Below are 23,319 nucleotides of genomic sequence, written 5' to 3'. Positions count from 1 at the left end.
TTTCATGGTCAACTTCAGACCTTCCGAACAAGTTATCGTTCCTGCTACCGGTGCCTGCAGACAAAAGTACATAAGCAAAAATATTGCCGCTGCTTAAGTTATCAGTCGTACTAATGCTGGCGCAGAAAACTAAAGAAAACGGAATGAAACTGAAGCGTACATCAATAAATTATTAAAGCGCATGTCTAAACGAAGTACACTCCGCTTCGTATGTAAAATATATAGAAAGAAAGCAATGGCCTTATTCGTATGATATAAAAACACTGGAGGACGCTTAAGCTTCGCCTTCAAGAGTGGAACGCGATAGCGTTATCGCACCCCGTTCTCACCACCCACTCATTCGCTGGGCATGCTCTCGAGTCACACAAAGACGAAACATGCGCCTGAGCAAGCGGAACGAACCAAAGAACTCGGTGTCTCGGAGGAAGAAACGATCTACGCGAGCCAAACGTTGTGATCGGCACGGACAGCCGGGCCGCTACGCGCCATGACGGCGGATGCGATCATGGGGCTGACGGCTCGATGGGATCGTCCTCTATTGGCCTCGAGCTCCACCACTGGAAAACCTGGCGCCACCGTTGGCGTGACGTGCTATTAAGGATCACGTGGACAGCGGCCGCGTCGGCTGCTTCGGGAGCGCCGAAGCGAGCTGAAAACGAGAGTTTAAATTCGCTCGTACGCGGCGGTGCTCATTTAGTGGCGATATTTTACCGTTTCGAGTGTCTCCTTTACAACGCCGGAAAGCACTACAATAGGTAGTGGCTTCCTTTGAAGGCGCGCAACATGGTAGGCTACTGCTCGGTGCCGCAGTGCCGGACCTACGCAACGGAGCCCGGTGTTAGCCTTATTCACACGTAGCCGCAGGACAAGAAGCTGCGTGAAGCTTGGCTAGCGAAACATAAAACCGGCAAACAGTAATCAGCTACAACTCGGGTATGCTGCAAGCACTGACGCGAGGAAGATTTCTGCTACGGCGCCGGGTCTGCGATATTCGGAAAACGCGCAATGAGACGCTTGCCCGAGTCCGCTGCCCGACCAATGTCATGACGGTTTGGTCTATGAGCTTGTCGATGCTATAGATACTGGTAAGTTCACTGGAGTGGAAAGGGGGCGGTAAGAAGCACATTAAAAAAAGCATTGCATATCATATTTGTGTTATGAATTCTGTGCACTGGATTACAAAAAAGAAGCAGCGGGAAATCGCACGCTGAAAACACCAATAAACATACAGTGCGACGCAACTCGTAAAATAATATTGAAACGTCCAAGAGTTTAGAAGAAAAAGAAAGATTGAATCGTCGCGACCGCACATCACAGTCCCCGTAGACGTCGAAGTCTCTACAATGAAATTATTTTTAAACAGCTCTGATAGCGCCCACGCAACAATGGTTGCTTGTATATTGTCAAATACTCATATTCTGCGGCCTAAAACTCATGGCACGGTGCGAAAGCGCGCACGCGGCGAAAGCGAAACAGTGCGCGGACAAGCATGCAGACGCGCAGTCGGTCGCTGCGAATCTGTGCGACTGCTGCATTGAGGCTTCATTCTATTACGCTCCCTTTAGCTATACATACACTATAAGAATATATTTCACATAGTTTGCTCTCAGCGTTTACCCATCTTGCACGCAAGAAAGCGTTCGGAAGTCTCCATCGCGGCGACCGCGCGCAATGGCATTCAGTGTTCGTATTCGGTAAAGAGATAGCATCTGTAAACGAGTCTGTGATTTCAGTTTGCCCAAGATTATTATTTCATCATCATCATCATCATCATCATCATCAGCCTGGTTACGCCCACTGCAGATTATTATTTAGACAGTAAAAAACTTCTCTCGATTCGAAAGTACTTACAGAAATGTCCGGGAGAGCTCGCGCGTGATGTTTTCAGTAAGCGCTGACAGCAAAACCTATGAGGAGCGCGCCGCGTGACCCCTCATATTACGCCAGCAAGGCGCTTCCGATAGATGGCGACTCCGTAACTCCTCGCCGCCAATATCGCTTGGGAGCACCACGCAGACATATGACTCCTCGCCAAGAGCACGACACAAATCGCAGGGGACGCTTTCCCACCAGACGCGCTACGGCGCCGCGATCACGTCAGAGGCGTCCCGCATCAGACGCTGCAACTAGGAATCGCGCTGTGAGCGGAAAGAGAAGCCGCGTCGCCTAAACACGAAGGTTTGAGTGACGCACGCTTGAAGTTGGAAGGGGAGAGAGCGAGAAAACTTATTAAACGCAAGGGTATTGGGGCATCCTCGCACCGGTCCCCGCACGGCCCCGATGCACTCAAATGATGCGAAGGGCAGAAGCGGGCGAGTGGCGCGCCACCTGTCGGGGCAGCACCGTACATTGCGAGGAGGGGGTCTTCTTTGTTCGCTGCAAGGTGGCTCTGCGTGTGCGCCAAGCGCAGAAGAAATGTAGCGGAAACGTACTTCGCTACTCGTTTAACTACGACTTCTGCAATTTACATGCTCATAGTTACCGATATACACCACAGTATAACTTTCTACGGCACGTTTCAAAGGCAACACCGCATTCACTAGAGGCGCTTTTGTCCCGTTTTGAACCATCGAATTCATGTCTGAGTGGTAGCGTCTCCGTCTCACACTCTGGAGACCCTGGTTCGATTCCCACCCAGCCCATCCTGCAAGTTGTTTTTATTTATGAATTGCCTTCCGGGATTTCTCGCCCACGGCCAACGCCACCGACGCCGACGACACCGGCTTTTCTGCGACACGCGCTCCTTAACGCTGTCGCGTTAATAGTGTCGAGTGAAGCTATTCGGACGGACCAGCATAGTATCAGTCACGCTTTGCCAATACGCAAGATTATTATTCATGTCGGTCTCCAATGGACGGTTTTCAAAATCGTGAGCGCCATCTGGCGCACATCAGGCGAAGCTGCAGTGCTCTGCGTGCGAGAGAGTATGTGGTTAGAGAGCGAATTTCGTTTCTTGGCTGCTGCCTGGCCTCTGCCGCGGCAACCCCGTGTGTTCATGGCGTCAAAAATAATTGAAGACGCCGTCACTCCGTTCCATTTTTCTTACTTGTCATAGACCTCCGACTTCTCGAAACGTACCATTCGAACTGATCGCGTGGGGCAATATCTGCTTTGTATAACTACCACTATTCGCCAGGCTCATCGAGGCTCGCCACTGAAGGAAGAAGATTACGTTAAAGATATCGCATATTCGGAGGCTGGTGATGCCAGCATGGGACTGGTGCGATTCACATGCACGCTTTCAACAAAGAGCGGAGTGCACATCGTCGAGGCACACTTCCGATGTGTCGCCGAGTGTCCACACTTGGTTTCGCAGACTGGCCGCGCGCAGCGAGCACCGTGCAAGGCGGCTCGCCTTATTTGCTCTTTGCTGCCGACAGAGTATAGAGAGAACCGACTCTGCGTTCATTTAACCGTGACATAATCGTCCAGACGCTAAAATTCTCACTAAATTAAACACTTTATGACCCGCTGCGTTTTCACTACAAGCGCCGTCGGCTGCTGCTTCGACAACCGGGAGCTAGGCCTGCCGGCTCGAGCGATCGGCGGCTGCCGACAAAGTCAGCGCGCCGAGCGTGATGTTCCGCTTAGGAGAGTTTATCCTACTAATATGGCCCATCTGCAACAAAGCAAAGTTTCACAGAGCTGTTTGACTTATTACGACGTTCCTTTTTCGCGCACGGTAAATACGCGTGAAAATCTCAAACGGCGCGCCGTTCTCTCGACTGTATACTGATGAAGACTGTAGGCCTTGCTCGGTGGCCGTGGGTGTCGCCGGTTACTAAGAAACTTCTGCTAGCAATTACGCATAGTTTTTTGTGAGCTTTCTATATATATTTGGGGTTTTACGTGCCAAAACCACTTTCTGATTATGAGGCACGCCGTAGTGGAGGACTCCGGAAATTTTGACCACCTGGGGTTCTTTAACGTGCACCTAAATCTAAGCACACGGGTGTTTTTCGCATTTCGCCCTCATCGAAATGCGGCCGCCGTGGCCGGGATTCGATCCCGCGACCTCGTGCTCAGCAGCCCAACACTATAGCCACTGAGCAACCACGGCGGGTGTGAGCTTTCTAACTCATGCATCAATATTAAGGGGCTAATTGAAAAATACACTGGAATATCTGTACACCGTCGGCAGAAAAGAGCAAACCAGGCGAACTCCGTCGCACGGTGGTCGCTCCGCGCTACCCGTCGGTCACACCAACTACCCTCGAATAGTGTGTTTCCATCACTTCAGTGGCGTAGTACTAGGCGCTGATTGCCATATGAGGCGCACTTTCGACATCACTTTATAATATTTAGTATAATAACATGTCACCGACAACTGAGTGACACCACTGCGCGTTCGCAAGCGCTGTCCGTGCTCGTCCATCTTGAGCTTTCCACATCCGGCAAAATGCGGCTGCGTTTAAGGGTGTCTCGAAGCTTGCAGGCTGAAATAACCTCGCAGCGCTAGCATATGACAATTCAGTAGCAGCAAATAGCGCGATGAGAACCGGCTCTGCGAGGAGCGAGCAAGTTGCGTGCTGTGATGGCATCTCCGGCCGTCGCTTATCCATGCTGCTTTCCTCGCCGGATAGCTCTTCTCGGACGGAAACCGAAATAAACTCGTGCTCCGTTTGCTAGTGAAGCACTTTGTGCACAATACGCAACACAACTAGCCGTCCTCTTCACGAAAATACCGCGATCAAAACCACCACAAACCGTCGTCTCAAGGCGCGCCATAGCTGCGTTGGTTGTTCGTCTGCTTCTCGTACCTAACCATGTAGAGGGCGCTCGTGACAGCCGTGTTCGCGCATGCGCAACAGTATTTTTCCAAACCGTCCATTCGCGTCACCTGCTTTCTGGAAACGATGAAATCCTATACTGCCGTCTTTCCACCGCAATGACACGCACAATGGTACATAACAAAAGTCTTTCGACGTGCGTCTTTTCTTTCTCTTTCGGGCTTGTTTCGCACGACTTGAGAATTACGACGTATTCAGCGCGTGCTGCGATAGGAGACCCTCTTTTGTGTGTGTGTGCTTTGGTATTGGGAACATGGCTTTGGTAGGGCAGTGGGAGTGTGGCCACGTGATTGAGCACGTGCCAACACGTGCGAACACGTGTCATACCTTAAGTCTGTGCGGCATATGTTGCTTCTAAAACATTGGTGATAATTGCTTTGTGGCATTTTAAGGATTAGGATTCTGTGCATATAGGCCTTTGCTAGAAGGCACGTGCTCATAAGACTTCGGTGTTTGCATTAGACAAAGCTAAGTGCAACACATGGCAGGGCAGACAGTAAAGCGTGCATTATGCGGGTGGTCCCTCAAGGTAGATGAGGCGGCGGATGAGAATGCGGAGGAAATCGAGTCGATCGGCAGAAAGTGTGATGTCGCGGCTAGGCTAAAGAAAATGGAGGATTTCCAGCATGAGCTTGTGAAACAGGTTGAAGAGCTCAAAAATGAGCTAAATATGGAGCTGTATGCACGGAATGCGGTGGAAAAATGATTTCGAGCAGCCGAGGAAAAGCTGAGCAGCGCGGCCATCGTGAACTGGAATGGTCGTGACAATGGAACACAGTCTTCCGACGTGCCAGGCAGGAAGTGTCAGCAAAGCCTGTGGAACGCGTGCAACGTGGGGAGGGAGTAGTTGGGGAGAGCAGCATCTACCTTGATACCGCCACAGAGGAAAAGCAGGAATACAGGGGTCAATGCCCCTTGTAAAGTCCGAATCTCGCAGGAAAGGACGACAAAGGCAAGCAGGGAGAGGCCTCGGCAGTAGGAGAGAGTGATTGGGTGATTATCACCGGCGACTCAAACCTGGCTAGGTGCTCAGAAGCAATAGTGGAGATGGTGAAAGTCAATAAAAGACTGGCGGTATGGACATTTTCAGGGCGGACACTGGCTTCTATCACGGAGCGAGCAAAAGCAAAGCTCGCGGAAAATGCCCACGGACGCAACCTTGTCGTAGTAGCAAGTGGGCTAAATGACATCCTAAACAGAAAGCGGACAGAACTAGACCAACGCTTGGCGAAGGGGGTAGACTACTTGGAACGACAGAAAGCTGACCTAGTTGGTAAGGATTCATTATGCAAAAAAGAAGTGAGGCGTGCAGACAGGACACAAGAGTAAAGAAGTGGACAACACGAACGCCGGTTCGTGTTGTCCACTTCTCTACTCTTGTGTCCTATCTGCACGCCTCACTTCCTTTTTGCATAATGGATAGACTACTTGCGCGAGCTGTCCCCTCAGGTGCATATCGTGATGTGTCCGGTGCCGTAGGTACCTGTACGTGACAGTAACGTACAAGGAGCCGTAGTGGCTGCTAATGAGGCCATACGGGCATTGAACCGAGAGAATCGTATTGAAGTTGTCGAAGCAACCAGGGAAATGAGAAGGTGTGGTGGTTTTCAACAAGACGTGATCCACTTCAATTGCAGGCTTGGACGAGAAGAGGGCTGGCGAGTTGCTAGTCGTGCGGCTGCTTTTTCGGGAGGCCAACGGCCGCTCAGGAAGCCAATGTTGGTAGTAATGAGCAAGGTCCCCTAGGGGAACCTCATAATAGCTTGGCTCGAAATAACAGAAAAAGGAGGAAAAAAAGAAAGTGATCTTGCCATGCTACAGGCTACATAAAAATGCACAGCGGCAGAAGGAAAACTGGGTAAAGATTGAGGAGCAGTTAAATAGAGAACAAATAGGGGTGGGTGTATGCGGTTACAGAAACGCACCTTAGGTACTCGGAAAAACCACCAGTGATTGAGAATTACGTTTTGAAAGGATCCAACGGAGCTGAATCGGTAAGAAAGGGAGGGGGAGTCGGAATGCTCATCCATCAGGGAGCCAAATGGAAAAGAGAGAATTCAAAATTTCAAGAGAATCTTTGGTTATCATGTGCTATGAGTGGAAAAAAATCTTGGCTGTGCGTGACGTATTTATGGACCGTAAATAATAGCACAAAGAAGAATCAAGAGTTGGTGGAATGCATAAGTACTGATAAGAAGGAGTTCGGGAATGATGCCGAAATTATCCTATTAGGTGACATAAATGCCATCATACAGGATCTACAGGGTGTTCAAAATTAAGCGTTATGGTTTTCATAAAATTAGGCACTTGGAGGCACGCAAAGACCACCTGTGCAAATAAGTTATGTGGTCAGGGGAACACAAAGTGAGATTATACTTATCGGTTTCAGCAGCCCAATTAACTACAATTTAACAATAAACTTTTTATTGACTGCAATAAGTGGATATGTTTCTATTGAAAAGTTAAAGGCAGCCGTGTTTGTACAAAGTATTAGTTGAAAGAATTATTCTAGCGTGGGGGGGGGGGTGTGCTCCAAGATATCCGACTCCAAATTTTGCCTCTCATTCGCACGATTACGCATGCAAGAGAGGATCGGGGCAAAGCTACACCCTGATGTGACGTGGCTATTGCGTGCGGCGTTTAGTCTGACAACAGGACGGAGGCATTGACAAAAATTATAACTGTTCCTCTTCCCCGAAGTTAGGTGAATCGTGGGTCGATTTTTTTTCTCTTGAAGTCTGCGCACACAGAAATTACGGCAGAACTCATCCCGTGATGACTGTCCACAGCCATGCGAATAGCAATGACGCAATGTAGCGACAGACCGTATACCTCAAGCCGCGTTTATTTAACACGCGTAGTGGTAATGCTGAGATTTTCGTTGCTTTGGCTACTTGCTACATACTCAGATATCGTGCCACCTTTATGTGGCATTTGCTTGCGAAGGTCGCCATTGAGCATGGAGGCACGGCGATGACTGAATGCCACCGGCGTTGCTACGATAGGATGACGATGAAGAAATGATATAAGTGGAACGACAAAAACATATAATGACGATGCCATGACTACAGTGAGATGTCCATTCTTAAATTATGACGATGGTATAACGACGACACCGTGACATCAACGACATGAAGACAATGAAATGACAACGGCAGTATGACGACGATCGTGTGGAGACCACCACGTCAAGAAGCGGGAATGACGACAACACGACCAAGACGACGAGAAAACCACGGTATAACAGCGCATGCATGATAGCGTTGTTCTGACAACAACGCGATAACAACGTTAGCATAATCACGATTGATTCAAGCCAGACTGATAGCGATACAATGAAGAACATGGAATGCCGTTGATGAATCAACGAAGGTGTTATTTCAACGATGGCATGGCGACAATGGGATGGTGATGCTGAAGTGATGACAATGGTGACATTACAGCGTGACGACGATAGCATGACGACGTCGGTATGACGAGAGTTGGTTGTCGAAATTATAGGGACGGCGATGGAACGAAAGCGTCGTTATCCCGACGACGGTAATACAACCAACGGATGACAACGGTTGTAGGCAACGATCCAGTGAAGATGATGGCATGACAACGGCATGAGGACAATGGGATGACGACGAGTGCACGATGACAATAGCGTGATGATGGCTGTCTCACGAAACCTGTCAGACGACGATGGCTTGACAACGACGGCATGACAAGAATCGAATGACGAAGCAGGAGTGACCATTATGGCACGACCATGACGGCATTACGACGACGGTCTTACAGTGGAGCAATGATAGCGACTGCCTGACGATGACACCAATGACAATGGTAGCGTAATAATGATTGAATGGCGACAGTACGATTACAATAGAATGAAGAAGAAAGAAAATTGTCGATGAACCGAGGAAGGTGGTATGACGATGACGGCATTACGACAATGGGATGACGTTACTGAAGTGATTATTTATTTATTTATTTATTTATTTATTTATTTATTTATTCGATACTACTGTCAACGCCGTTCTTGGGGTAATTACAGGGAGGGTGATGTGTCAAGAATACATGATACATAATTTTCTTTCTATGTAACATACAAATTCACTGGCGTTCTTGGTAGTTAACAACAGCAACAACGAGAAAAAAAGGAGCAAGGAACAGTCGTTATACAAACTAAAGTCAACAAAAATGCTCGTAGCAAAAATTTAGTATACATCCTCGCAGTTTCTCAACCTGTCATGACGAGTAAGATAACGAAGCTTGAATGACGACGATTGAACGACCACGACGGCATGTCTATGACAATCTGAGAACGAATTCACGACGACTATGGCGGGACGACGATGGCATGGCGAGTGTCGAATGACAAAGCTGAAATGATGGCGATGCCACGGCCTCGACGGGAACACGGCCACAGCCTAGTGGCCCAAGCAGGTAGAGAACTCCGGCGACTGGGATGGATGGGTGGATGGATGGATGGATGGATGGATGGATGGATGGATGGATGGATGGATGGATGGATGGATGGATGGATGGATGGATGGATGGAGGTAGGCAGGCAGGCTCAAAACTGCCGAAGTAGAAAAGGAAGGCTGCTCGCATTAAAAACTACGCTATTTGCTGGTCGTTTATCAGCCTACCGTAATGCTTTGCATAAGGGCATCCACGCTGTTCAGTGAGGCAAGCATTAATTGATGTTTCATATAGGACACACGGCATGCAGTTACGTGTCTACTTGTGCAGAGTATCAGATATTTCTTTCCACCATACATGGCAAATTTGGTGGCAGCGTATATTATCACAGAGCGCACCTTAAGGCGTCCGTTCCGGCAGCGAGCGTAGGCATTCCCGACGTAATGTAGCGGTCAGAAGTTCGAGTGGCGCCCTCTCGCGAATGACGTCACGGCCAGGACGCCGCTCGCTCCGGCTCGCTCGGCTGCCGCGCGCTCGTTGTCTTCGGGCATGCTTGGCTCGAACTGTAATTATTGAAGGATATGTCGGCTTCCTTCTGCTGCCATGCCTGAACCGTTGTTTCTTCTTCATAACTGCGGAGTCGAGAAAATTTGCGCCTTGGATATCGCAATATCTGTAGCGTTTAAGTGGCCTACAGGTTTTGCAATACATATATGCACCGTGTCTGTCCATACATTTTGCGTCAAACGAATGTCCGCAAATTCAACATGCAAAGTTATGTATGATGCTCTGCTAAACACCTAACTTTCCCTTAGTACTTGGCTATGAGAGACATTGCATTTTACGTGGAAGAAAATGTTTGGCATTTGGTGTCAACATTATAAATCCGTGTTAGAAGGACACTGCCTAGCGAAGCTTTCATTACGATTCTTATTATTCTGGTGAGTTGTTCTAGTCAAACATAGCTAGTTTATTAATGCGTAAAAGGAAGAGTTAAGTGCGCATGTTGTACAAAAAAGTTTGCGACTACATTCAACGTTCTCTGAAACAAGCCCCCATCAAACGCATTGCTCATATCTGTTAACGCGACGGCGCATCACGTATCGTATGTACACACTTAATTTACAAATGCTGTCACGACAATCACCTGAAAGAAAAGTTTCGTGGTTAATATCGATACCCAATCAATTGCAAGCAATGAAATGTGTCATAGTGGCCCTCAGTAGCATTTATCGACAATGTGGCACACGCGTACAACGAAAGCAACTGACTGCCGTCAAGGCACTCATTTTTCGCGAAACCACTACAACTCCCGATTGAAACCATGAAGCAGTTTTTTTACAGCACCAATTGCAATATATAAGGTATACTCGACGCACTACAGAGCAGCTTAGGTTGCCTATTGCAGGCATAACAGCAGTGCCAAAAAACGCACCCAAAAGAAAGGAACACTGACAGAAACGGTAACGTTGCAGCGGTTGTCCGTGTCTGTCAGTGTTCCTTTTATTAGTGTGTTGCTTTTTTTGGCGCTGCATTTATGCCTGCAATAAGTGGCCAACTCGCCCACGAAATCGTTTTACTTAGGTAGCCTAGAAAAGGAACATTCAAGCACCTTCTGCCTCCCCTTGTCTCGATCCAACGTGGTTTAATTATAGAAACGGAGAATTATTCGCTTTGTCAGTACATAAAACAGAACCTTGCAGACCTTCATAATTAAGACACCAAAAGCCTTACATGAATCCATTTTTACTTCCACCGGGGAATAATGATATCTCCAATACGTACCATACTAATAATGAATGACGCTTCGACTTCTTTCTGGCTGCAGCCATACGGTTCAGAAGGCATATTTCATTCAAAAATTTGGGCGGAGCAGCCTTTGTCAGTTCGCCAAACAAATGCGTCATCTCTGTTCCTCAAGCAACAAGGACCTTACCTTATCCCTTTTTCCGTACGTGTAGTACGGAAAAGGGGATAAGTATTAGTACTTTCATTTTTGTATGCTGCAAACAGCTGTAAGCCTCAATCAGCTTTGCTTCAAATTACCGCCACTTACAAGTAATCGGTGAAGAACCGCCCAATTTTTAGAAGCAGTTAATAAACCAAATGTCTCTGGCAGAATCTAAACTACAGTGTTAAGTCATCGTGTTACTGCCGAGCGTTTCCGTGGAGAAATGCAAAAATTCGATATTATACCATGAACTACTCGTCGAGAGCAAGCAAGCTTTAGCGGTCCGAAATCAAGGTAAATGTTGCAGAAGTCGTGTAAACCCTATGTTTGTGACATATGTCTACTGCGGCAGGTGTGGCGTCCTAAGTGGATTCCTGTATGCTATGTTTTTTGCATTTACGCTTTTATTATTCACGCAAGCTATCGCTGCAAAGTGGTTTTGGCACGTAAAACCCCAAATATTATTATTATTATCGCTGCAAAGTAAAGATCCGTGCATGAAAAACCCGCAGCGTGCTGGTCTGAATTCCTTCAGCTGACAATGTAGCGTTTCCTTTGAGAAATGTATCGTCGTCTATGAAATAACCTTTTTTTGAATCAATTTTCGTGAACAAAGGCGTCGTAAATACATATTTGAGACAACCCTCATATGTATACAAGCACAGGGGACGAGAGCAAACAGACAGAAACACTGCAGCAAGTGCCCGAACAACGGGAGAACTGCAGCAGACGACAGGCGTGAGTCCGTGCCCTGACGTCACGCGAGCGGCGCTTGCAGTGTCCCTGTAGGTCGTTCTCGGGGCTAATAGCGAAAGATGACAGCGAACGCGGAGCGCAAGCGCAAGGGAGGGGCGGAGAGGGCATGAAAGAAGCGGAGAGAGAGAGGAGGCGCAAGGAGGAAAGCGGAGAGGAAGGTGCAGAGGAACCAAGAGACGGAAAGCGGAGGAGGGCATGGCGAAAGTGTGAGAAGAAAAGCGTAGTGCGGAGACAGTGGCTACGAGATAGCGCCAGAGTAGCGCGCTTCGTCTGGAACCTTTGTCGGCAGCCGCTTCTGTGGATCGCACCTAGTCGTCATCCACACGTCAACCACACGCAGGCCTCACGCGCTGGCTCTCGCGATCTCCAGGTTATCGAGGCAATGGCACCACACTTCGCTCCGTTTGCACCGTACCGCACGAGACTGATTGTCCGGGCCAGCCAATGCATAGCGAAACTAAAACACGTATAGGGCTATGCTCAAATTTCGCATTAGGGAGTATCGTAGTCATCGGCGAATTTCTTACACTCTGGACTGTTTCTAAGCGCCGTTGTCATGAATATATCAGTGAACGAAAATGCTACCAGTGCTGCGATAAACGTAATGTGAAGTCTGCTGTGTTCCTAGAGCTAATGACAGCTGTGGCAACAACAACAGTTCATAGAGGAAGAGAAAAACATCATCCTTGTGGCTTGCGTGTGTCGCCTAAAGAGTGCGTAAATGAAAAATTAATAGAAACAGAAGGAATCTGGACGCTCAGGCCTAGATATTGGGGCTACCAATTAGTCAGTTAAGGATGACGTCACGAAGTTTTGAAATGACTTGTAGTAAATATATGTGCAATACGTTCAGTGCATTTTTACAGATACGATTTAAGTTGAGAGCGCAGCCCTTAGGCGCCCGTTACTGCGGCGAACGTCGGTGTGCCGACTTTCGAACTGCCCACGTTGCCGAACGAACTGCCGAACTGCCGCGAACGAGCACAACAGCGAAGGATGAAAGAAAGAACGCGGAGCGGAATACGAAAGACTCGAGCCGCAAACGACGGAGTCCAATGACAGCGGTCTCTTCAGTGACGTCCGTGAGGAAAACTGGTGTCGTGCAGAGCAGCCCGACCGTTTCATGTGTATCCCTATCTGGCCTCATCCAACACGCTCGTTTCGTACTATCCTGTGCTCGCGTCAACTCTCGCTCGCGTTTGCTTGGTTTCCTTGGTTTGGTCTCGTTCACGCTTGTTTCGATTGCCATGGTTTGACATTGTTTTTATAGTGCAGCTCTTTGGCGCCCGTTCCTGTATTTCGCGTCGTCGTCGCCGGTGTGCCTCGCCGTAAGCAGCTCCATAGCTAGGGCTAGCGTGCTGCTCTAGCTGCGTTCGCTCCTGGCGCCATCTCTCGCGCACGGCGCGAGCCTTGCTCTCTTCGCTCCTCCTCCGATGACACTCCTGTGCGTCGGCGATCAGAGCGCCGGCTCGGTGGCAGCTGATCTCGACGATGTGCTGCTGCCCAAGCCGAAACGCATAACCGCCGCCGTTCGCCACTGCGTGTACCCCTCCCTCCCCATCCTTATCGGTGGCGGCGACCGCGCGAGATCGCGCGGTGTTCACCGGTTGCCGAAGCGCTGGTTCGGTATCAGCGGATCACGGCACGCGCTTCCCAAGCCGAAGCGCAGAGCCACTTTCAGTTGACTCGCTAGCAACGTCAGCGGCGTCAGTCAATCGCTGCGATCTCTTCGCCGCGCAACGTTCGTATGCGCCTACGCGCTGCCTCCCGCAAACTCCCGATAAGCGAGGCAGATGCGTCAAGCTACGCTCCGTTTGCGGCGGCTGGTACGAAATCTTCCGCATGAGACGGATTGTCCTAGGCTCAAAGACGGTTATAATATAATATAATCCGTCTGCCTATATAGATACTTTATTCTCAGCGAGTTCTCTCTTAGCCATGAGCGAGGCAACTGGTGGACGTCCTTCGTCTGCCACTGCTGCTAAACGAGCTGCCCAAGTAGAGGCCCAGCGCCATCGCCGGCAGGATACAGAGGTGCGCTACGCCGAACCAGACATTGGTGCAGCAAGTCGAGCATATATCCAAATTCTTTTCTGACCTCAAAGCTTCCTTCGTGACAATCAAGAACTAGGAGTGGGGTGTTTCTTGATGAAGGAATAAAGAGTTGTCTGTTAAATGTAAATACATGTCTTGCTCGATTTATTTGCCTTAATATATCGAAAAGTCGAAACAGCTGAACAGTACCGCTCAAATTTTGCATAAGGAAGTAACGTAATCGTCGGCAAATTTTTTGGAATGATGAGTCTAAACCGAGACGTCCTGATGGAACGTTTTTTGGAGGCAGTGCGCCATATCCAATTCTGTACGACAAGACGGACCCTGCATACATCAACACAGGAGTGACACCCACTATCTCATTCTCCTTATCTATTGAACGCGGCGACGCCGCAACAGAAAAGAGCCCACCAATATGATTATGATCAGTTGCAACGACGTCGTCATCTTTATAAAATCTGGCTCGCGTTAAGAACGAAGGAAAAAAGAACGTAAACACAGCGCCAACCTGTCAGCGCGTGACGAAACGAGAAGAGAGAGGAGGCGAGATTTTCACGCTGTCGCGCGACTGCAGCAGCTGCTCTATCGCAGCTGCGTGTTAATGCCGGCGGCTCACCGCGCGCGTTTTAACACTAGTGTGTGGGGCTTTATGTGGCGACCATCACTCCCAGATAGCGCCACAGTAGCGCGCGCCGTCTGTTCACCCGATGACGCCATGGATAAGGCATGCGGCGACCGCGTCAAAACAAGGAGCAGCATGAGAGGAGGTTTGTCTGTGGCGGTAGCTGCCCTGAATTGTACCCACGCGTGACCCGCGCTCTGCCTCTCGCGATCTCCCGATTAGGGAGGCAGTCGCGCCCAACGTTACTAGACTGGGTTCAGTTGCTGAACTCTCCGTAGGCGCCGTACATCGCGGATGCCCGCGTATCTTGTTTTGCCGCCAGAGGGCGGGAGCACCGCAGGTAGCTCTACGCGGGCGCAGCTCTGCGTTGGCGAAGGCGCTCGGGTCCTCCGACTTCGCAACTTACGTACTCAGCAAATGTCTTCACCGATGCGTTTTTTTTTTTTAATTTTGTATAGTCTCGCGTTTGGGAGATTGATTAAAAACTTTACGTCGCTGTAAGAATGCTGCTGCGCTGCCCCAGAGTGCGCTGTGGAGTCCTTCGTCCAGGGCCGCAGCAGCCCCGGCCGTCCATTGCGCTCTATTATTCAGCTGTTGCTGATGAGTAGCTGTAAGTAGCTGATTAGTAGTAGTAATCGGCTGTTGCTGCTTAGTACTATTTAATGAATAATGTGAATGCATGGTATGGACTCAAGAGGCGAAGTTAGCTCGACCACACGATGGTCCATAAAAGTCACGGGAGCCAAGGCGAACCAATCGAGGCAGTTCACGACGCCAGTTAAGGCAGCGTGGATTAAGCAGAGTGAATTAGGCGAAGTTAATTAAGGCACAGTTAATTAAAATCGAGTTAAGCCACTCGAGCCCACGACCATTGGGGGCACCTTTCGAACCCGCGACCGTTATTGTCAATTAGGGCGATGGTAATTAAGGCCCCGTTTCTAAGATATGGTTGAGGCACTCGAACCCACAACCTTTAGTAGGAGTCCAACACACGACCTTTGGTGTTCATTAAGGCAAAGTTAATCAAGATAGAGGTAATTAAGGCACATGTTTAATTATGATAGAGTTCATTACAACACTCGAACCCACGAGCATTGGTGGGAGGGGAGCCCACTTACTTTCGTGGTAATTAAGGCGAAGGTAAATAATATGTAGCTAATTAAGGCACTCGAACCCACGGTCGTTGATGAGAGTTGAAGCCTCGCCCTTTGGTGGAGGCAATGAAGTATATAACTGGGTGAATTAACTAGTTAATTAATAATAAATTACGTTCTTATGTAAAAAACAAGTGCTATATAAAGAATGAACAATTGAGCGTATAACTAATTAAGCAGGTAATTGAGTGATTGGTTGGCTAATTAATTATTTATTAATTTTGTATAGCCTAACTAGGCGGACTAAAAATTTTTTTCAATATCTCCAAGCGGCTGCATACAACATCACCTTGGTTGTGTCCAGCTACGTGGCATTCGCATATATTAAAACTCTGGTTGAAGTTAGCTGGGACGCACGGTATATGCACACTCTCAGCACTTCATTTCGGAATGAAAAGAAATGAGGCTAGCGCTATCTCTTTCATCAGAGCTCCACATTCACAAGTGCAATGTTGAAACCTACGAGAGCTTTGCTCGCTCGCGAGCAGACTTTCACATTCAAAGTAGGTTCTCGCTGCAGGAACGGAGCATAAGTATGCATTCGTGTCAATAAATAAAATTGGATGGTACGGCCCGTAAACTCTTCAAAACGCACACGGCAATTAAAATGGACAAGAGTGTCGCAAAAATGCACCGAGCCTGCAGCAAAACACGCATGTATACAACGCGCCAAAACAGATAAACAACGGACAGTGCTTCGTCGCCCCGTGCGCGTCGGGCTGACCGAGCAAAGTGCGACAGCAGCGGCACGAGATGCGAGGATCGGTGGTGGGTCCACGCAGTCACGGGAGTTTGAAAACTGAACCTAGTCTAGTAACGTTGGTCGCGCCACACTTCTCTCGTTTGCAACGTGCTGCACGAGACAAATTGTCCGCACCAGCGAATATATCGCGAAACAGAAACGTGTATAGGGATGTGCGCAAATTTCTCATTAGGGAGTTTCGTACACTTCGGCGAATTTTTCTTTTTATTGCTCAAATATTTTTGATAGTTCTGTGCAATTCAAATGCTTTTCCGCATCGTCACGCAATATACCCGTCACAGCATAATGTATCAGATATGATACGCAACCTCTTTTCATAATACAATCGCAACTCTGAGTTCTGTTAAAAAATGAAGTTCGTTCGGCCACATCTGCCCTAAAGAAAATCTTGTCCTAATTTCACAAAAAATTAAGAATTCTTACAGTAAGGGGCTAGTAATAGACACCAGTAAGAACCAAGAATTTCGAAAATTAGTGGTCTCAGTTACCCTCCGCCAGGCACGTACCCAAGGGGGGAACCGAGGAAGCATGCCCCCCCCCCCCCGAGTTACGCAGCATACCCTTCCCCTCCTCGTCCACGCTACCACTCCTCACACGCATTCCTAAAGTGACGCCAAATCAATGTTGAGACTTGACAGCTATTTGGCGGTCAACATTTTGCTGCCTTTTTCACTCCTTTTGGATGGCGGTAGTTATCGGCATCTCCTGGGGTGTGAAGGCCAGTTTTCTCAAAGATTTGGTGCCCGCGCTATTAACTCGAGATGCGTTCAGTTGTCACCCCATATTAAACGGTCACGTGCATTGATGTTGCTTCGTTAGTTCAACATTCTTTGTTTACAGATTGATGCTGGGACCAGGAAAGGGATTCGGTTTGTAGTCAGCTGGTCTGTATGCACCAGAAACGAGTTTCGGCCGGACAAAACTCCAGTTGCGCTTAACTTGTCCTTTTGATTCATTATTTCCTCAACTGACACCTCGCCGCGACAGTGGCAGATAGGAACCATATACTGGCGAGATGGGTTAGATAAGGTGGAAGCTATAATAATGCGAAACAGTGTGCATCATCACACCCTGTAATAACCCTTAAGAGGGAGCTTTAGTTCGGGCCCAACCCGGACGTGGCCTATTCAAATACATGTAACGCAAATACGCTTTCTGAGATAACCCCTAGACCGCTTTTAATGAAATTTCTTGCATTTGAGACGGAAAGTTAAATTCTAGTGACTGTTGGAAGTGGAATATCGATTTATGGCCTGAATTTGGTGAAAAAGATTTTCAAAAGTTCGAAAGTTCGAAAAAAATATAGACGCACGAAGTTTATAAAATAATAGCTCTGCATCAAAAACAGATACCACGGTTCTGTAAACGCCATCCATTACATCATTCAAAGGGGACAAATTCGATATGTCAATTCATATCTTGCGTGAATTTGTTACGTTGTGTACAAGGGTTCTGCAAAAGCTGCATTTACATATTACTGAATTATTTGTACTCGTGTGTAACACATATATTTTGTCCACTTTAGATGTACTATCTGATGCAAATAACAGAATTGTGATATAATTTTTTCTTGCTGAGTTATAGAGCTGTAAACTTGATAGTTTCGTTTTCTCAACCTTTTCGATTTCTGCCAATTTTTTAAATAAAACGTTGACAATCTAAATCAACACTTGAAAACCAATGGTCGCTTGATTTTAAGTTTATCTTTTAAATGCAACAAACCTCGTCAAATTTGCTGCAGTGGTTGCCGAGAAAAACGAATTCTCCTTTAAAATGTATTCAGATAGGAGCACCCGAGATAAAGCTCCCTCTTAAACCCATAAAAACTGTCACCCGCTACCTCATCTGGTTTTTCCCTAATTGTACAGCACTTTTCGTGAAAAATTGACAACTCGAAACAAGAGTCGCAAGGAGTTGTGAAATTAAGTGGCATACTAAGGGAAGAGAGCCAAGGCAAGAGCCAAACAGGAAGGAAAAGCGAATATTAACAAATTTACCCGTTGTTTATGAGAATTTTTATGGATCAACATCTTCTTATTTAAAAACGAAGTAGGGAAAACGCCGCCGCAAGTGGAGAACAATTCCGTGTGTTTGAATGACGCTTCTACAGTTATCAGTCGAGCTGCCTGACGAAGCCACTTCTCTGCTGTGCTTACGTATAGGTGTTGTTCTAACCTTCCGCGGTGGGCGCAGTACGTCTGGAACCGCAGCGTCCTGCGCTCTACACGCTTGTACGGGACTGGCGGCCAAGCATCGTTATCCAACTTTCCAAATAACAATACAAGTTGGATGTGGCCCTTACCTTGGTAATACAGTGAACGAGGGATCCAAAACAACTGCGATTGTTCCACAAATATATATTCCTTGATCATTTTCCAGAGGTAATTCAAAGAACACTGCTATAGTCGGATACAACTCAAGTCTGCAGTCGAAGCCCCGCGCACGCCCTCATAACCGCCAGCCACTGTACCTCCGAGAGGCTGCAAATAATTCGTACTTCAAACTTTTCCTGTTACCCAAATCAGGCGGTAACCACAGAAATAAAATTATTAGCGCGTAAATTTATGCGTTTTCCCTCGCCTACTATAGTAAAATGGCGAATGCCTAATTCTTTATTGACCTGAAATAAAATGCTTGCTTCCCTACAACTATACAGTATATTGTCAAGTTGCACTTCAGTTGGCAGTGAAGTTTCATGAGTAGAACGGGCTCAGCAGTGAAATGAACTGTACCGCAGACTTTTGAAGATTTAATTAATTAATTATGGAGTTTTATGCTCCAAAACCATGAGGCATGCCGCAGTGGGGGACTCCGGAAAGTTGCACCACCTGGGGTTCTTTAACGGGCACCTTAATTTAAGTACATTGGTGTTTTCGCATTTCGCCGCCATAGAAAATACGGCTGCCGTGGCCGGTATTCGATCCGGCAACTTCGTGCTTCGCAGCCCAACATCATAGCCACTAAGCAACCATGGCAGGTAGACTTTTGAACAGTAAACTCTCAGACTCTATACACTTCGCCCATGTCTGTTGCGCACCTCATTGCTTCCGTCGATGAAAAGACTCTTCAAGAACAGCAGACGCCCCGCAGATATCAAGTACGACGCCAGTTTGAAGAGGCCGCATGACGACAATTTTGTTTGCTTCTATCATTGGTTGGTAGAGTAACACAACCCCGCGTGGCCCCTGTACCTTGGTTGTCAACTTCTGTTTTCTTTAAGTTGTATGCTACTATAGAAATCTTTATTTTGCACTTTCGCTTGTTTAATTGTTCTTGGCAGGGTTCATCCTGCGCTTCTTTCCTGCGCGATTCAATTTGACGTGGTTTCTTGTTTGCCTAGTAAAGGAGAGGTGCATCTCACAGGCCTGTGAGGTACACCTTATTTAATTTATCTTGTGCGGGTTTACGCATCTTTGTATCGAATGGCGGGCATTATCCACATTTGCAATAGTAAAAGTACCCCCCACCTCTCATTTGCATAGAAAAGTTACCTTGGGTTGGGTCCCCCTCTCCCCCCCCCCCCCCGTCCCGAAAGCAATTCCTGGGTACGTGCCTGCCCCCCGCCATCCTTTATGTAGCCGTCCATGTAGTAAGCTCTGTTGTAAGTTATGTACCCACATGTCTACGCCACTCCCCACGACTGATACAGCTTTCTATATTCTAGCTTCCGATTAAACGTAACTACCGCTATGGCTCGTCAAATGTGGTGTACCAGCTTGAGTGCTCTGTCTGCGACAAAATTTGCGAAGGCCCGAACAAGAGGCTGTACAAATGTAATAAGGCTCTATGCTCGACAGGTGTCACTACTCTCCGTAATATATTTGGACTTTGAGGGTGGTTATGAATATGGCAAATAAGCTGCACTTTGGCGATAACAAGCATAATCTGCGAGAATGGTTGTCATTAATAAGGACTAAATAGGGGAAAAGTTAGACTTATTATTGTAGAGTTTGTTTCAATTAAAATCACGTTCAATTATTCATTGCCTTTGAACTCCCACTAATAGAAACGTGCTAACACCACTGCTACTTGTGTTAAGACCTATGATTTGAGCAAAATGATGGGACCACCAACAAGATACCAAGGTGAGCAGCAGTCGTGACGTCTATCTAAATGAACAAACAAACGCTTCATCGACTGTTAAACTAACCAATCGGTAAATGGTATGAGTGGTTAGAACGGAATTATTCTTCTAATTTCTTATATTCTCTTAGCGGCCTTAGCTTGACAGTTTTTAATTCAGTGAAAATTAAGGTATCTTTTGCTAAACCTCAAGTCCTAAAAAGCATGATCACCAACAAGATATGCACAGTTACAAACGTATGCGAGATTGGTCGTGGACAACGCGGGCTGCTTAGGGTGCATAGGAGGCATCTATATATGAACTCAAGCAAAGTCTAAGAGGAGTCGATGGTACGTAACTAACAACAGAAACTGCTAATACTAGTACAATCTCTTGCAAGGTCTGTGAAGAAACTTATAGCGTTTTTCATTTCTGGTGGATGGGGGTTCTCACTGTAGTCTTTGTGACTTCGATAGTTTCTTCTTAAATAAATAAAGCAGTCAAGTTGTCTTTTATGTTACTAGCCGTAAACAATATTCGTGACGTGTCGGTTGTAAGCACACTGACTGATCGTTCTAATATGCACTGACAGTAGGGTAGTTGACACAAAACAAGAAGAAAATTTAGGAGCGCGTCTTTTGGTTCAGTTGACTGACTTAGTACTGTAGCTCTAGGCACTTGCCCGGTGGCAAAATTTTGTAGGAATTGTACTCTTGGTACCATATTTATGCCTGCACTGTCATTAACTGGCGCAGAACGCCACTTCCACTAGCATTCGGATCAGTGACCCAGCACAAAGGTGCCAAATGTAACTGTGCAACGAGAAGACCCTTCAATGTGTACAGAAAACTTTCTAGGACTGCACAACTTTAAGCAAGAAGGCTTGATACAGAACCATTGTTACCCTCGTTTACGTCGTTGCTGGTTTTCGGGCGTCTTGCACACCGTGGCGCCACGTTATGAAGCGTAAGGCATGTTTAACAGTTTACGAAAAGAAAGAGAGGGCATTGCAAGTAGCAAGACGAAGTGTGACGCACACAAGGGGAGTGAGGCAGGAGGAGCCCAAGCACACAGACAGAAAGAGAGCTGTGGGGTTGGCGAACACAGTAAGGACGGCTCTTCACCGTAGGAGTATTCCGGCTTTTACGTCGTAACCAACGCGTGCCACTGCTCCTGTAAAGCGTGCACGGCAACATATACGGTCGTCATGAGGCGAAGCAAACAGAAAACGTCTTGTTTATGCTTGATGACGTGTGATCGTTACCGATTAACGTGTTGGTGGAAAATATTTCCACAGCAGCGCTTTCACATCACTTCACAACGCGAAATATGGGCCCGTACACGTGACCGATACCTAGTGGGCTACAGCTGTGACCCCAGCGCATGGTTCCGATGATAGTGGTATTTATTGGGGCCCTGAACCACTTTTTATCGAAGTGGAGAAAGGAATTTGAAGCGAAGATAGGCTATTTCTGAAATATTTTGCCTCGAAAAGTACTTCAATGTGAAGCACGGCCTCCGCTGTGCCCCCGTTCCTTCTTCAATGCCTTGCACTCCGAAGGCTACGACGCAGTGGAGCGTGCCCCCCCACAACGCTCCGCCTTCTAAATGTCACCGTGGCGCGCAGCTGAAATTTCGTTTTGGATGGTAACGTACACGCCACGACTTCCGCCTTTGGTGCCTACGGCCATGAAGGAAGGAAAAAAACTTCATGGCTGCAAAGAAAAAATATACAAAAGCGTGTCGCGTGCTTCCACGTGACACAGATTGGCCAGTGGAGGAGCGGAGGAGGCTGGGACGACAGGGTGCATGGAGGAGGAAACGCTGGTGAGAGCGGTGTGGCGGAAAAAATGTAAGAATGACGTTACTTTTGGAAAATTGAGGGGCTTTAGGAACGAAGCGATAGACAGCATTTACGCCTCATACAAGGCGCGTTCTGGAAGTGGCGATACGGTGTGTCGCTGCCTTGCTTTAATTCTTATCCTGTTAAAGGGACACTAAAGTGAAGAATGATTAATTCTGCATTAGTAAATTACCGTTCTACAACACCAAAAACACCACTCTTACAACGATAAGACGTTTGGTAAGCCAGAAAAAGCGCAAGAACGAAATACGGGTGGCGACGCCTACATGAGTTCCCGCACCTCGGGGCAGTGACTTCAAGGATTTTATGGCATCTTCTAGGGCCTACTAATTATATATAGCGGTACAGATTGACTACATTCTGTTCGAAAGGAACCAAATATTAAACATGTCAAGTTTCGGGAACTTTTATTCAGCGAACGCGGTCCAAATGTGAAAACATACTTTGGAATCCCCGACGTCACGCTGACGTACCGGCGCTGGGGTTTCGGCGCGAAATTCAAATACTGATACTTGGACCTTCATTTTCTCATCTAATAATCAAACTATTTTTTTGAAATGACTGCCTGCAGGGTTCTCAAACAATGCTCCATTAGACTAAACTGATTTATTGTTTCGCCTTAGTGTCCCTTTAACGTCGACATTCATTGTAAAATGGGTTCTGCTGGATTTGTTTTCTTTTATTTTTTTGCAAATTCGAACGACGAAGATATTATATTTCTCACGGGAACCTCTTGTAGAAATAGCTAGCATATTACTTGCACACTCCATGTATTAACTTCTTTTTTTTTTCAATTTCCACCTGAAGGCAACTGTCAAAGTGTCCTTATGTGTCTTGTTAGCGCACCATGGCGCTACCACAGTGCAGTTCACTTGTGTGCCTATGTATAAG

At 47.3% G+C, this 23,319-nt stretch overlaps 1 long non-coding RNA gene across 1 annotated transcript in view; it reads left to right on the top strand.

The window, feature by feature from the left end:
* The window catches only part of LOC142571104 (uncharacterized), a 636,802-nt gene that overhangs the window by 109,919 nt on the left and 503,564 nt on the right, over window positions 1-23,319 (top strand). The gene's annotated exons all lie outside the window — the stretch shown is intronic.

This window comes from Dermacentor variabilis, chromosome 2 (assembly GCF_050947875.1).
Source record: "Dermacentor variabilis isolate Ectoservices chromosome 2, ASM5094787v1, whole genome shotgun sequence".
NCBI classification, from domain to species: Eukaryota; Metazoa; Arthropoda; class Arachnida; order Ixodida; family Ixodidae; genus Dermacentor; species Dermacentor variabilis.
This window is presented reverse-complemented; position numbering and strand designations above follow the sequence as displayed.